Raw genomic sequence first — 17,281 nt, forward strand, 5'->3', positions numbered from 1 at the left:
TTTGTAATCCCCAGTTTGTGAAATCGGTTTTATATCTTCATGAGTGAGAGGCAGTAAAATGCCCGATGATTTGGAGTCACAATTGTATATTGTATAAATATTTATGGAGCAATATAATGCTAATCATCCAAGTCAACCAAACTTGCTCTATGTGTCAAATGTGTCCTTGCTGTCAATCTTGCACATATCTTGGTTGAAATGAGGAGATGTGACATGTAACTGGATGCAAAGCCATGGAGCACCTCAAATTTAATCAGCAAGATCTGTCTTAGGCAGACATTAGAGAGATACGGGAGCAGGGTTGATGTCGCACCTACATCTACGTATGGTTCACTCTTTCCCCGGTATTGATTATATTGACTGTCATTTGTGGATGTTTCATCATCGCTTGCTGTCATTTCTGTCATGTCAGGGCACAACTGCACATCTAGGACCAAAAACAAGCAAACAAGAAGTTCCAGAAATAACAAGAAGCTGCTGATTAAATGATGCGCTAGGTCAACTTTGGACCAGGCATAGGTGTCAGGCAGGCAGAAGAGGTAGACTGATGGGCTGGTTGTCTGGAGGGGGGGGGGGGGGGGGGGGGGGGTCCGGGGGTAACCCCACCAGGCCAATTACTATTGATTGAAGTATCTGTATGGTAGTGAAAAATAACTCAACTCTTGTTTTTCAAAATAATCAATGTATCATATAAAGATAACAAACAAAAACAAAGCAATGTGTTTTTCTCAGCCTTATATCTGAAAATGACACTTTTTTCAACCTTCACTCAAGTGTTGATAAAAATAGAGAATAGATGCACTTACAAAGAAGCATTTTCAAGTGAAAATAGATGTTCAATTTCTTAGAATAAAAGCACAAAATATTGTAGGGATTTTTAAATATTGGTAACAATGTTGAAAAATGTTGGCAGTGGCTGGCAAGAAATAATGGTGGCAAAGAGTTAATATTCTGGCCTGATGCTAACCTGATGTAGGACAGCTGGGTAGGCTGGAGGTATGGAGATGGTCTTGTGGCCAGGAAAACTGCTGCAGCCCAGCTAGATGAATACAGCAGCCCCCAAAAAATCATAAAAAAGCATCAAACAGCTCTGGGGTAGATATGATATCCATGCCTTGTCCTTGCTCCACCCCAAGGAAGCCATGATAAATTGTTAGATGACTGCCCTCAAAGCCTGACTGAATGCTTAAGGTTAAAAGTCTCCTCAGCCTGAGTAATCACTTTTCCTGTACTGAGTCCATAGTTGGAATGATCCCACTCATTGGCAGGAATTGAGACACTCTATGATTTATAAACAAAACTAGAAAAACTAAACCAAAATATGACTTACAATCACTACGCGAGACAGGGGTGGCATGGCTTGGATGTAGTGTGGCCATCTAGCAACTGAAGGGTTGATGGTTCGATCCTCACTTGCCCCTGTCACCATGTCGAAGTATTCTTGAGCAAGATACTGAACCCCTGCAATCAATTGGTGACCCATCTGGGTGTGCACCCCTCCAAATCCCCCCCCCCCCCAAACCCTTTACAAATAAGTAGTACAGGAAATGGATGGATGGATCCCCAGGCAAGTGAACAAATGGCAAAATGAACTGGGGAAGGGGAACATAGGATCTGACAATGACAAGACAGCAAACCAAATTAATGACACAAGAGTCACAGTTGGAAGAACACAAGGGCAGGAAAGGTTGAGGAAGAAACACTGGGAACAAAGCTGATGAGGACCGATAAATAGACAAGACACCAGTGACCATGGATAAAGAAGAGCACAAGAGATTCACAATAAAACAGGAACTAAAAAAATAGGGAGCACACTGCTGAAAATGTGCAAGGAACACAAGGAGAGACTGTGTGTGTGTGTGTGTGTGTGTGTGTGTGTGTGTGTGTGTGTGTGTGTGTGTGCAACACTTTGCAGCGAGGGTAAAAGAACTATCATGAACTAATTTTCTTTGTGCATGAAAATACAGGAACTGATCAAACAGGTTGTTTCTATCCCTGCAGGTCGTGAGAGCAACAATGTTACACTCCATCAGTTTCTGAGTGAAATCCTTAGTCCTGATTGGGAAGTACTTATCCACAGAGTGAGGAAGAGGCTGCAGAGATTTTTCCAATGGGTTCATGTTGTCTCTCTGAGTTGTTCTTTGTTGTCACACACTGTTGCTGGGCTGATGCCTCTTGGTTGCATCAGCCATTGCAAAAAGCAGCTTCTTATTTCTGACACTTAGGGTAAGTGCAGAATTGCACTTAATCCACACTTATTGTAAGACCACTCAGGAACAGTATTTGGTTAAGTATATAACCCACAATGCATTATGGTGGCAGGACTCCATGAGTGGTAATTCTGCAATTGCGAATAAAAATTCAGAATACACCTGGACTTTGCTGTTTTAAAATGAACTCAGGAAGCAACTCTTAATCAGTGATCCAGTGCCATTAATACTCACCGCCATCTCAGTTGTGTTGATGAAAAGCAAATTCAATTTTCTAATATATCTGCAAGGATATAGTTACCGTCCACACCAATTAAAGTTTGAACAAAGTTATCAAATTTAGTTAAGTCAGTTAGGGCGGTCAGAGAAATTAGCGGAGCCCTCTCTGAGAGCATGATAGGCTTAGATAATAGTAAGAAACCGCTTTTCTTTCAAAGTCACATGTATATATCAAAAAAGCTTAAAACCTCTGCAACAGCTGGCTTCTTTTCTGGTCGAGTAGTCAGGAAAAATGACAAAACTGCAATTTCTTATGCTATGTTACTAATATCCATCCAGCCATCCATTTTCCACTGCTTATCCTATTAAGGATAGGGGGGGCTGGAGCCTATCCCAGCAGCCTTTGGGCAAGAGGTGGGGTTCACTCTGGACAGGTTTCCAGTCCATCACAGGGCCAAAACATATCGACAGACAACCATTCACACACACAGTCAAGCCTACGGTCGATTTAGAGCATTTAATTAGCCTAGTCCCCATTTGCATGTCTTTGGACTGTGGGAGGAAGTGGGAGTAGCAGAGCCCCCCGCAGGCACAGGGAGAACATGCAAACTCCACACAGAAAGATCCCGTGCTCAAGCCGTTGCTCAAACCCAGATCCTTCTTGCTGTGAGGCGACAGTGCTGACCACTGCACCACCGTTACTAATATATTGTTACTAATATGACTGGTCATTTTACTCATAAATGCTGCGAGTGTCCATGCATGAGCTGTCATGATATCATCACGTTTTACCTGCCTGTTGCAGGACCTTTAGTCTCCATGGGGACCAAGACTGGTCCTAAAATGTCACAAGGTAATTTATGTGTTTCTGGTAATAGTTACAATTAAGGTCTGAATTGAGGTTAGGTTATGGTTAGGGTGTTTTTTTTTTTTTATTAAGTCATCCATATGAATGAAAATCAATGGGATATCCTAAAAAGGAAAGTTGCACAAACCTCTGTGTGTGTGTGTGTGTGTGTGTGTGTGTGTGTGTGTGTGTGTGTGTATGTGCGCGCGCGCGCATTGTTAAATTCAGATTGCCACTTACAGAATTTCTATTATTTGTCACAAGCAATTAGCATCAGGAGTGAAATGCAGCCTCTGAAGAGGAACAGAGAAAAGTGTGACCACAGTCAAAGGACAAATCACCTCATGTCTTGGTTTGTTTCTGGAACCACTTTGATGAGGCTGTGGAAAACACTTGTGTACATTATCTGGGGTTACTGGAATGAAACGGGAAACAAGCATAAAAAGCAACCAAGTTGGCAGAATTGATTTGTTTTATAATAATTCTGAGCTGGAGGTGACATTCCTACCTAACTCTTTTTTTCGCAGTAAACATCAGTGCAGCCATAGCAGACACACAGTAGCTAAACAAAGCACTCTTCACATGTCTACCTCTGACGTCTTTTCTCTTCTGGCAACAAAATGGGTCGTGCTAATTTACTCCCACCAAACCCAGCCACAGTCACGCAGACATAGAGAGGAGGGCAGGGCACGAGATGGTGAAAGGAAGATGGCTTAATGTGTGTGTGGACAAGAAAAGACTCAGACATGGATGTTGTGTGTGTGTGTGTGTGTGTGTGTGTGTGTGTGTGTGTGCATCAGCGTGCCTAAGTGGTCCTCCCCTGACAAAGGTGCAGAGCTTTGGCTGAGAGCACGACATGATTGTGTGTGTGTGTGTGTGTGTGTGTGTGTGTGTGTGTGTGTGTGTGTGTGTGCATTTGTGAGAGAGAGAGAGAGCTAAGGATTGCGTGACATACCGTTAAAAGTGTCACAGGGAGGGAAGCAATGAAAGACGTAAGAACAGAGAGGCGGGGAGAGAGAGAGAGACTCTGGCGGAGTGGTTCACTCGACCTCTTGTCCACTTGACTTTACATCAAAACACTGTGTGTACTTGTGCATACCAGTAAATGTGTGCAGGTGTGTACTATATGTGTATTACTGTGTGTTTGCGTGCCTCCTGGTGCCAGTGAAGAATGGACTAAAGTGCCCCATACAGTGAGAGCGATCGAGGACACACTGATATGAGACACACACACTTAGGCTGGTCACATTTACTCAGCTCAGCCAGTGAAGCCGAGCCTCACACACACACACACACACACACACACACACACACACACACACACACACACACACACACACACACACACACACACATACATAGTTGGGGGTGGTGGTCAGTCAATGGAATATAGCCTGTTGTCTTTCTCTGTAACCTGCACTTTCATAGGTTTACGTTAATAATTATAGTCTATTTAAAATAACATAATCCAGCTATGAGAATGACAACATTTGTCTTTGGTTGACTCTGTGTTTTTTATGGATACACCATTATATCATATGGAAATTAAATCTGCAGCAATTGTCTTTTTTTTAAATAATGATCTAAATATTTTGTCTTGTTTTTCAATGTTTTTTTTTCACAGCAATCCAAAAGTTGAAGATATTTCTTTTTCTGTAGATGAAAGTCTCTCAATTGAGAGGCTGAAACCAGCAATGTTTACTTGAAAAGTGACTGACATGATAAACTGATCTCCAAAATACTTCCAGATTATCACACATATGGATATACATTTCAGCTTGACATATTTGGTGTGAATGACTGAAACTCATCAGTCTGTAACTTACTGAAGTTGAACATTTTAAGGCTAAAACTCTAAAAAAAAAAGTGCTGAGTTTTTTTTAAATGTTCCCCTCAGGTTTTATGAAGAGTGTGATTTTCTTTTCTATTTTTTTAATTGTAAAAAATGTACATAAAAGGAGGTGGAGGTTGCATTCACACATTGTTATTTCAAATTCTAACCAGACATTAAAAGCATATCTATCTAAAATCATGAATAATATTTTTTATTTCTAAATCAATAATTGATACATATTTATTTGGGTTTCAATGTTGAGGCTTTTTTGGAGAAATGACTGGAAATTCACAACTGTTACATACCCAGTACCTTAATTAAATAGCTTTTTCATATTTGACTTTACTTTAGAGTTCCTTTCCCATTTTAACAGATTACATTCAATCTTTGTGACCAAACTAGTTAGAGAAATTATTGAAAATATGAAAATCGTAAAACTTACAATAAAACCATACAAAAAAATTAAAAAAAAACTTTTGATGACTATAGAGACATACTGTAAAAATACTGATTAAATTACTTTTTTTTAATTAAACAAAAATGTAAAAATGAAACAATCCTTCAACACATTGTCTCTGCGGTTCTGCAGCAAATAATGCTTCAGCTACAGTATAATCACACATGATTATCTACATAAATACCCACATGATCTATTGAACTTTACTCATAAATGGGTCAAAGCCATTTTACAAAGCTGACTTTGAGTTAAATAAATAGCCTAAAATATAAAATCATCATTATCAATAAAAAGAGAAATAACGAGAACAAAATCTTAAAAAATAAAATAAAACAAAACAGTAATAATAATTTGCATATACTTCAAAGTATTTTAAAACAAAAAAATGGAAATTGCAAGGTTATGGTTATATCTGGCAATACCTAGATATTTTTCACAAAATAACAAAGGTAAAAAAGTCAAGTGATGTGCATGAGAGAAACTTGAGTTGTTTATGTGTGTTGGTGTGTATCCAAGCAAGCCTAATTCCACACCCCCCTCAGACTGTCTCTGACCCTCCCTGCAGCCATCGTGCAAACACACAGAGCTGCAGGATGAAGGAAGAGGAGCACTGGAGGGCTTTCTGCTGCTTGTTAATGTGATGTTGTATAGTTTAAAAGGTCAGGGGCAACTGAGGTCAAAATTGAAATTTGAATTTTAAGTGCAAGGCTCAGTGGAATATTCAAGCACCGGTTGGGTATGTTGCTCTCACCATGGGTGAACATCGGCCAGGCCAGCACAGAGCAGCTTTGCGGATGATCATGTGCAGGTGCTGAGTTAAGAGTTAAGTAGCGGAAGGGTGGAATACTAGAATAGAGAAGATTAGACTCCAATGTGAACATTAATGGGAAAGTATCCACACTCCTTCACCGAGAAAAATAACTGGATTGTTGCAGATGTCATCCGTTAGACTTAACGTAAAAAGTGAAAGTGAAAAAACTTCATTTATATGGTAAATGGGCTGCATTTACATTTTCTAGTCTACTCACATCTCAAAGGGCTTTAAAAACACACACACACACACACACAGACAGACAAGTGCACACAAACACACACACATTCATAATGAAAACTGTTAATGCAAGGTGCAAAAACGTTCAAAAGAGATGTTCAAACTAGTAACCCTCTGATTACGAGTCAACTGCAGTATCTCCAGGTGCCCCCCCACCACATGAAATTGAATAATGCCTGACCACATGAAAGTACACATGTGAATGAGACACATCGAGGACAGATTGTGAAACCAAGCCACCGTCAGAGGTGGCCAGTGACAAAAATGACAATGACAGTGAACAAATGTGTAAAAGCAAATATGTGTCACATCCACGTACAACTCTATGGACCATCTTAATCTTTTTCTTTTTTTATCAAACAATGCTATAGTATAGCCTGACGCTGGAAACGTGTCAGTAGACATCCCACAGAAGAGGAGGAGGATGTGACATTTGGTTGAGTGGGACAGAATGTAATCGGATCTCAATGTGGACATTAGAGACGCATTATTAGTACCAAGTGGTAATACTCAAATACTATCAGATTGCAAAATATATATAAACATTTCAATACCAGGTGTAAATTGGCACCTTGAGAATTTATTTCCTCTCTGTCTGTCTGTCTGTTTGTCTCTCACAGCCACACAAAACAAATGTGCACACACACACACTTGCACACACACACACATACACAACACACAACCCTAACCCAAACACACTTTTTTACAACCGTGAGATAGGACTAAAAGTGGTAGTTAAAACAAATGTAATAGCCATATTTCTTAAATTCTCAGTAAATATTGTAAATCTATCTCGGTGGAGTTTTTAGGCTTTTTGTTAATAAACCCGTGTGCCTAGTGAATTTTTACCATTGAATTACGTAAATTTTGATGAGTACTAGAGGAGGAGCCAAGGAAAACTGATTTTCTTTCAATCTCTCTACACTGCATTTTTTTTTACATTTTCATAAATTTGTCAAAAAATATTGTTTCATAATAAAAAACAAACTGACTCCAAAGATACCAAACCTCCAAAGATTGTGATGCATTTCTGTAATTATTATTATTATTATTTTTTTTATAAAAGCGTTGAACGGAGGCTGCACGGTGGTGCAGTGGTTAGCACTGTTGCCTCACAGCAAGATGGTTGCAGGTTTGAGTCCCAGCTTGGGTACTGGATCTTTCTGTGTGGAATTTGCATGTTCTACCTGTTCCTACATGGGTTCTCTCCGGGTACTCTGGCTTCCTCCCACAGTCCAAAGACATGCAATTGGGGACTAGGCTGATTGATACTCTAAATTGACCGTAGGTATGAGTGTGAATGGTTATTTGTTTATGTTGGCCCTGCGATGGACTGGTGACCTGTCCAGGGTGAACCCCGCCTCCCGCCCGTAGCCACTGGGATAGGCTCCAGCCCCACTGCGACCCTTAATAGGAATAAGCGGAAGACAATGGATGGATGGATGGAGTTTAAGGGAAGATCACAAGAGCTGAAGGGGAAGTCAGGACGTTGTACCAGGAGCAGAGAACAGCTACGACGGGAGCTGGGACGCTCAAAACAGCTTCTTGTCTGTGATTTTTCAAGCATGGGGATGCTGGAAAAAAAGGGCAGTACCATAAAGTGTTGATGCTGTTCTGAGGTTTGAAAACAAATGTAATAGTAGTAAAAATAATAAATGGCTGGAATGGGTGGGAAGGGCTGACGGAGGGAAGAAAGTTTTTGGAAAATGGACAGTGACACAGAATCTCAGTGAGATGGAGGACTTTTGGAGGAGACCAAGTCCCAGTCATTTGCTGTCCCCCACTCACCTTGCAACCACAGATAACTGATGTCAGAGAATTAATCCAGCAAATATGATTCTGTCAACCATGTTTCCTGTCATCCATTATTATATATTTTAAAATGAGATGTCGGCTCACGTCTGATTCGAGGGATTGTTGCTCCCTGCAGCAATAAAAGAGGGGGAATGGCAGACTGGTGATGAAAGCTTCCACCAGATCTGCAAACAACCTTCCATTGCAATATCTGGGCATCACCACTGGAGGGCAGTTCCTATGGAAAATACTAAATTCAAATACAATGAACTAAAATGTCACTGTGTGGACCTAAATCAGTCAATCAGTCATTAGCAGAAAATATCCCGACACATATGGCTGGTTTGGGAGTTTAGTTCCTCCTAATGCAAGAATGTTTGCTTATGCTGGAAGAATGCAAGCACAAACTATCTGTCTACTGTCAGCAGGGTTTTCTCGTATGAGTTTTCAGTGTAATGTAGTAAAGCCAGTAGGATGTCAGTGTGTGTGGGAACATTGAAAGTACATACAGTATGAAGCAGCTTCATTGTAAGTTGATGTGATGGTGAGATGAAGGAGGAGATTACCCTATACTCCATGTTGTACACTCAAATCAAACATCTAATATTGTAGAACATGTCTGAGAGCTGTATGTAATTCATGGGATGTCACTTCTAGAGGTTAAAGTGAAAATAAGCCCATAATTGCAAAATGTTTCATGTAGGGAGTGCTTTGTTGCTGCAATGGCTCCCACTGTGTTTTTCCTCCAGGCAAAGTTCTGATAAAGACACAGTTAAGTGATTGTGGGAACAGATTATTTGGTGAGAATTTCATTATTCTCCAGCTCATGGACGCATAAATGCACCATATTCATAACAGCTGTATCAACTCATGGCAGGCAGCTATAAAGATCATACAAGAAGCTCAGATTGTAGGTCTCCAGAGGAGGGGTAGGGGGGGTCTGGAGGGGAGGTGGATAGAGTAATCAAATTAGTTCCATCCTCCCAGCACTTTGTAAACAACTGCTGATCAACAACACTGTTACTGTTTTGAGGCAAATGACACTGACGCTTCAGAAAAACAGAGGCAGGCTCAGAGCCTGCAGGCAGTAAGGCTGCATGGTGTGAGTGCTCACATTCACACACAACATGATACAGATTCCCACCCAGATTTCAGTTGTCTGACATCATTTCGCAAGATATTAGCCATAAACTTCATTTGAACTCTGAGGAATGTAATCACTTCAACCTCAAGGGATAACAACAGTCTTACTGTTGTCATTTTCATCATCATCCGCTTTGGCTATCAGGACCCTGTTTCCCCCAATGTACACTACATTGCTCAAATAAGAGACTGAGGCATTTCCGATGAAACAGGATTAGAGTTAACAGGGTAACTTCAGGGTAAACCTGGAATTTTCTTTGCTATTAAAGTAGTTGACCTCTCAGAAGAGTATGTCATCGTGGGGATTTGGCAGCAGACCTAACCTGTTCCAGAGCAGATAAGAAATAGCACATATAAGCACCACTGACCAATCACATCTCATGTGCAATGCCATCACCATAATTCCATTGATAACATGACATCAGTGCACAGATCTTGGTAGGGTCTCTCATGGGTTTTTCACATATATCCCTGGCTGTTCCACACAGCTATGGTCTTTCCCTATAAGTACCTCTATGAGCAATACCAATTTTTTCCATGGAGGAGAGTAAGCGTGTCCACTGAGACGAAACCCAGTCCTGCAGGACATGTCTTCATTGCATTTCTTCAACTGGTACATATGTACAGTGTATATATTGAAATGCTGCTGCAGCTGGAAAAAGATGAAACTGATTTATACGCTATCATCTATGACATCAGTGTTTAACAGTCATACTGAAGAGTCTGTTGCTTCTGCATTCACACAGGTTTTTGTTGTCTTCTTTCTGCATTGGCTGCTACATGGGTTTATTGTCCTCATATTTGAGAAGGATTATATTTTGTACCTCTTCAGCAAAATATTTCTAAATATTACTATATTTATTACTTGTATTCCTTTTTATTTTTTGTATGCTTGTGAGATTGTAGCTACTAGAAGAGATGCTGCCAAAATGGATTTCGTTGTATTCTTGTACAATGACAATAAAGCTTCTTATTTTATCTTATCTTAAATATGCAGCTTTCTATCTTTTTATTCTGGTGATTGGCCATCTAGTGCTGGCTCCACCCCTTTCATGTGAACATTCACACAAATAGGTGGGGAAAGGCTGACTTGATGTCATGAGTTGATAACCAACATCATGGTACTGCTTATCCCTGATTGTGTCTGTTCCACACAGCTTAAAATATTCGGGAGATGCTGATCCTGCTTTGTAGCACAACGCCCTGCCTGTGTAAGAATTAAAAGGAAATTCATTTTTCTATTATTTTTGTTATTGACAATGAGACTTTAGAGGCAGTTATGTTGCATTAAAAGCAGTTTACTGGTCTTGTACAAGAGGAGCAGTTACAATCATGACAGAGTTGACGAGAGAAGGCTCCCTGTGTTACACTGTCTTCTTGTATACAGGCCTACCACGCTCAATGGATCGGACCATCTTCACTCTTTCCTTCTTATATTTTCATTGGAAAATCTTTTTTCCCTCTCAGCTTAGTGTGTGTCTGTGTGTACATCATTTATGAGAATTGGTGGCACATTTAATTTGCTGATAAAAAACAACTGACATATGGTTTCAACTGTCAGATGTGAATAGTTTTGCAGTTCAGGAATATGTAATGCATTTGAAACACAATTTTCTTAGGACCTTTTTTAAAAATAAATCTAAAAACAAATGTACAAAGTCAACCTTAACTGTTGCCCATAGGTGTTAATGGAGATGGTAAAAACTACACAAATAGGATTATTATATTATAAATGGAAATTCTTTTAGGCATATGCAGTACAGCCTGTAGCAGGGTGTGACAGGCACCTCAATTGAGGTATAAAGGCTAAATTGAGATTTGTGCTCATGTTCATCACCACAACAGCACCAACACCACTGATTTGATGAAACACAAAACTTTACTGAAGCACAAAACACAGCTATCACAACTGGTGCGGCTGCATACTGTGATTTCTGTTCATGCACAAATGTGTGTGTGCCTCATCAAATGTGTAAGCAGTATACATCTGTTTGTTGGTATGTGTTGAGCGTCAGTGCTGAGGGATTTGTTGCTCCCGTGCCAAGACTAATTAGTCTCTTTGTGTACATCTGGTTGGTCAACTGAGGATTTTCACTAGTCCAGTAAGTATATATATGTCTCTGTGTGTGTGCATGTGCGTGTGTGTGTGTGTGTGTGTGTGTGTGTGCCTGTGTGCACCTGTTTGTGTGCGTGTGTGTTTGCATGCGTGCATATGGGTGCTGTGGAAAGTGGGCAAGAGAGAGAGAGAGAGACAGAGAGATAACAGAATGAATCATATCTCAGACAAACAGCTCTGTTGTGTCACTCAAACTTTCCTTCAAGCTTTACTGTGACTGGCCAAAGCCCGAGTGCCTCAGCAAGGGATGAGGGCCACACATCCGTACATCTGGCAACTGGCAACATGCACACTGTCCCAGCTACACACACATCCTCCTATGTGTAGCCCATATGAATGCTTAATTCAGCTATGAAAATGTGCACAAGTCTGAGCACTGTCTGGAATATTGATTGAGTGTGTGCCACCCTTGGCCTGCAGTAGCCACCCATGTCCCTGTCCAGTGTCTAAGGGCTACTAGGGCTGACAATGAAGAGACAGGCAACATGATAGCAGACCACTGAGAGGCTGGCAGCTTCCATCTGAAGAGATGGCGGGATATCTTCAAGCGATTTTCTGCCCTGACTTGTTGAGTTAAAGTGATGTGCACACAGCATGTTGTCATCTCTTTCAGGCCTCACCCTGAACAGTAAGGAGAGGAGTTTGTATGGATGTGGATGGTTGAAATGTGTGTGTGTATGCGTGTGTGTGTGTGTGTGTGTGTGTATGTGTGTGTGTGTGTGTATGCGTGAGTGTGTGTGTGTGTGTGTGTGTGTGTGTGTGTGTGTGTGTGTGTGTGTGTGTGTGTGTGTTTGTGTGTCTGTGTCTGTGTTTTATTAGAGTGTCACCTCAGTCTGGGGAAATCATAATGATGTTGGCATTTGACTATTTTGGAACATTTTCAACCATGTTAGTATGGAAAGTAAACTGCCTCACAAACACAATGAATGTGTAATGAGCTTCATTTATATTGTACCTCCTTGATCAAAGCAGTACTCCAAGTGCTTTACAATGCTGCCAGTGTAGTGTTCACATCTGACCTATTAGGCCAGGTTCAAAACAAAAAGTTATAATGAAAATCAGGAGAAATTTGACCAACACCTCACAAGGTTTTATTTGCAGGAACTTATACTCCATCCCATAGAAGACACATACATGATGGACAGACGAGCAATAGATGTTGTTACAGACAAGAAAACAGTTTATAATAAAGAATGTAGGAAACATAGATATGTTAACAACAGCTGAAGAAGGATGCTTCTGCTAGGCAAGGGAGGCAGGGAGAGTGGGCCAGCTTAATGGGAGGACTGGATGGTAGACTGGTTCAAGGGAGTGGAGCGCAGGTCAGTTTAACAGCAGGGGAAAAGGGGGCATAGGAGGGCGATGCAGGCGGTGGTTCATGCAGAGAGATGGAGCTCTGGTGGATCTGTGGAAACACAGAGAGACTCTGAGACACCAAGGCCAAACACAGACCGATTGACTTTGTGGCCAAGGTAACGTAAAGTCATAAAAGTTATCAGTGAAGATGAAAAGTTTTACTGCTTCAATATATATTGTTGATGGTGAAGCTTAACCATTTGTGTTATGGGTATAATGGATCTGAAGCACTGTCAATAACATTGTTCATCCAGGTTTTGTGTTCCCATCAATGCCAGTCAGGGCTGGAGCCATTCAATGCCCAGTTTCATTTGACTGAGAAGTTGAGACTGATTAAAGCTGTTTCCATTGCAGAAATATCCCAGGCATAAGCCTGCACTTTCTTGGCCAGTGGCAAAGAAGTGGAAAGAAAGGAAGTATAACTCAAACATATAGCTTCCTTTATTATTATTATTATTATTATTATTATTATTATTATTATAATAATGCATTTAAGCTGCGCGGTGGTGCGGTTGCCTCACAGCAGTGGTGCAGTGTCTTCACAGCAAGAAGGTTCCGGGTTTGAGTCCCGGCTCGGGTGCGGGATCTTTCTGTGTGGAGTTTGCATGTTCTCCCCGTGCCTGCGTGGGTTCTCTCTGGTACTCCCGCTTCCTCCCACAGTCCAAAGACATGCAATTTGGGGACTAGGCTGATTGATACTCTAAATTGACCATAGGTATGAATGTGAGTGTGAATGGTTGTTCGTCTCTGTATGTTGGCCCTGCGATAGACTGGCGACCTGTCCAGGGTGAACCCCGCCTCTCGCCCGTTGATGCTGGGATAGGCTCCAGCCCCCCCGCAACCCTTACTAGTAAGGAATTAAGGAATAAGCGGAAGACAACGATGGATGGATAATGCATTTTATTTACATAATGCTTTTCATAGTACGCAAAGATGCTTTACAAAGTTTAAAATATCAAAATCCACACACTAAATTACAGAACAATACAAAAAAAATCTAGTCAAACTATAGATATTACAAGCAGTTTTGAAAAGATGAGTTTTGAGAAGTGATTTGAATGAGGTTTGGGCAGTGCAGTCTCTGAGTTGATCAGCAAGGGTGTTCCAGGGGGAGGGTGCAGCGATAGAGAATGCTCTGTCACCCCAGGTCCGATGCTTGATTTGATGTGGTATAGAGAGGAGGTTGGCATGGGATAAACTGAGACAGCGTGACAGAGTATGGTGTAGGAGCTTGTCAGTGATGTAAGGGAGGGCTTAGTTGTGGAGGGCTTTGTGGTTGAGGAGAAGGATTTTGAATTGGATGCTGCGTTGTTGGACAGGGAGCCAGAGGAGGTTCTGGAGGACATCGGTGATGTGGTCACAGGAGCGGGTGTGAGAGACCCTTGACAAACATTCTAAAACATGAGTGGCTGTGTAGTCTGGACTTCCTAATCCAGATGTAGACGCCCCTCTTGTTGTCTGAGTTGTCTTATGAATCCAAGGGGACACAAACCTGCTTTAGAATGTTAATTGTGTGTAAACTCTTTTTCCTGATCACGGTGCAATAGATATATTTTGATGGCAGCTGCCTGACAGAATTGTTGTGGCCATATGAGCACAGTGGGACTCCTGCCTCTCTTCAAGGCTCTCATTGCATTCTTTGTCCTTTACAATATATAAATAATCAAAAACAGTTAATTAATTTCCCATCTCATGTATCAGATCAATTGCTAGTGTCAGAGAAAGACAAAAGTTTTGTTCTCTTCCCTCCCCCATCCCACCACTCTCCCACTGTCTCTCTCTACGCCTTTCCTGTCTCACATCACTCGTTCTATTCACACTGTATTCTCAGTCTGCTTCTATTTTGACTTTCAGAACTGCCTTTTGTACTTCCTTCACCTCCCCGTCCCTTCTCCTTCTCCCACCCCATTCCTTCCTACCACTCGCCCCAACACGGTTCAATGATGACAGCCATTCAATCAGATAATGAACATCTGTTTCATGCTCATTCAACAGGATGTATTTGTCTAGTTTGAGTTATAATTACTAGGCCTTTTTCACAGGAAACAGCGCTAATTTATCCCTTATGAAGGCCTCATTGATGCCATTGATTTGGACTCAGTAGGGGAGTCAACAGGAAGGCGAGGAGAGGATGCCATGTGGTTTTGTCATTGTTTATAAGAACGGATAAAAGCAAGAGAGGAGTAATTATATGTACTGTCACGAGAATTTCTTCTTAACGACCTTTAAAATAAAATGATAGAGACTGGATCTGAAGAATCAAAGTTTAAGTTGAATTATTTTTCTTGTACAAGAAGGAGAGTTTTACAATGCAACACAAGTGAGGTTACAGAGAAAAGACTCACTTTGGAGCACTAACAGTTGGGTTTATACACCTTACAACAGGGCATTTCTGCTTTCTCCTGTTTATACAGACACAATTCACAGATATTGTCACATATCTTCCCAGTCCTCGGAGTAATGGCTAGCTTAAGATCTTCAAATCAAGGTGGCATCTTCCAGACCCATCTCTTAAACTTTATTTCATTATGACCCACCCTAAATTATGCAAACAGCAGGACAAACCAGAAACCACCATCATGGCATGTGAATAGAATTTTTATAACATGTACCACAAAATTTAAATGTCTACATCTTAAAATTGAAACTTGAAAAACAGAAACATATCTATATAAACTGCACATTTATTTCTGAACATGAAGATTACATCCATATCACAAAGGGAAAAATTTATACTTTATGCATATACTATCCATTTTCTTTACTTCTTACCCGTTAATGGTCGCGGGAGGGCTGGAGCCTATCCCAGCTGACATTAAAAGGTAAGAGATGGGGTACCCCCTGGCTGGGTCGCCAGTCCATCACAGTGTCATCAGGAGCAATTAGGGGCTCATTATCTTGCTCAAGGATACCTTGACATGTTCACTGGGGGAAGTGAGGATCGAACCCTTCGGTTGCTAGACAGTCACTCTACCTCCGAGCCATGCCGCCGCTTTAGGCATATACCCACTGAAATAATTCAATTTTAAAACTTGTCCTACAATAGGTTATTAACAAGGTCAAAAGCCATCATAGAAGTTGAGTGGTAGCCCATGGATATGCTGAAACTCTGACAAGTAGGTCAAATGTGTGTGTGACTATGCAGGTTGGTTGATTCCTGCCCCAGAAATCAGCACACCAGCCAAACAGTCAGCTTTCAGGTGCCTATACAGTATATGACTCAAAAACATAGACGCATGTGCATCCACCCCCAAACCCACCAACACATTTGCACCCCCCACACAGTGCACACCCTCAGCAAAGCCCCACCAGCACAGCTAAAGCAGGAGATGACAGACCAAGAAAAAAAGGCCCCACAACCCAATAAGCAGCCTCAAACTGTGGGTACAGAAACATCCCGGACACAACAAGAACAATAGACAGACAAACAAGTACCCAAGCCAGCTGCCGTACACCAGGGCTCAGACTGTGCTGAATGCCACAGCAGGAAATGACCAGCTGCCCAAGCAGCAGCAGCCAAGGAACTGAGCGCCACACTCCCCGCCAGCAACAAGCAACATACACAGAAACATTCTGGACCCAGAGAGAGACAAGGACCCTGCCACCCACAAAGATTGCAGGTGCAGAAGTTGGCAGCCCCAACACAAACAAGACACTTACATCCAATCTGGCTATATGTTAAGGCTACTAACAAATTAACACCCCCAAATTCTATTGCTAATACAACTGGCCTGCTGCACCTCAACGTCCTCATTATGGGTCACCATAACAAGTAGCAATTTAGTCTCAGCCAGCTTCCTCAGTCCTTCCAACACCGAGCAATGTGACCTGAAACTGGCATCACTCAAAGTGCATTCTCTCAACAAACCCTCATTGTAGATGCCGTTATAACTGACAGCAACCTAGATTTCCTCTGCTTCACTAAAAACGTCAAGCCCTAGACTATTTCTCTGCTCTTTCAATGTGGAAACATAAAATAACCAACACTTTCATTCCTGCCACTCATTCTTTCCAACACGGTTTTATCTGCTTTAGGAAGTAACAGAAGTTCTTTAGAAGAGTGGGCCCCTCAATTTCGATCCTGATTCATCTCTCATATTGCCTGTAACTTTAGTATATTGCACACATGCATAATTGTATATTGTATATTTCGTCTGTTTTTTTTTTTCCTTCTGTGTTATGTTTGGGAAAGCCAAAGACACATTTTCACTGAGATGGATGATAACTATGTTTCTGATATGTATTTTGAAGTAT

General features: G+C 41.3%; 1 protein-coding gene across 2 annotated transcripts in view; it reads left to right on the forward strand.

Annotated features, from left to right (window-relative positions):
- The window catches only part of epha8 (eph receptor A8), a 135,998-nt gene that overhangs the window by 68,005 nt on the left and 50,712 nt on the right, over nt 1-17,281 (forward strand). The window lies entirely within an intron of this gene.

The sequence above is a fragment of the Aulostomus chinensis genome, chromosome 3, assembly GCF_037954235.1.
Source record: "Aulostomus chinensis isolate RoL2024-O1b breed Wild chromosome 3, RoL_Achi_v1.0, whole genome shotgun sequence".
NCBI classification, from domain to species: domain Eukaryota; kingdom Metazoa; phylum Chordata; class Actinopteri; order Syngnathiformes; family Aulostomidae; genus Aulostomus; species Aulostomus chinensis.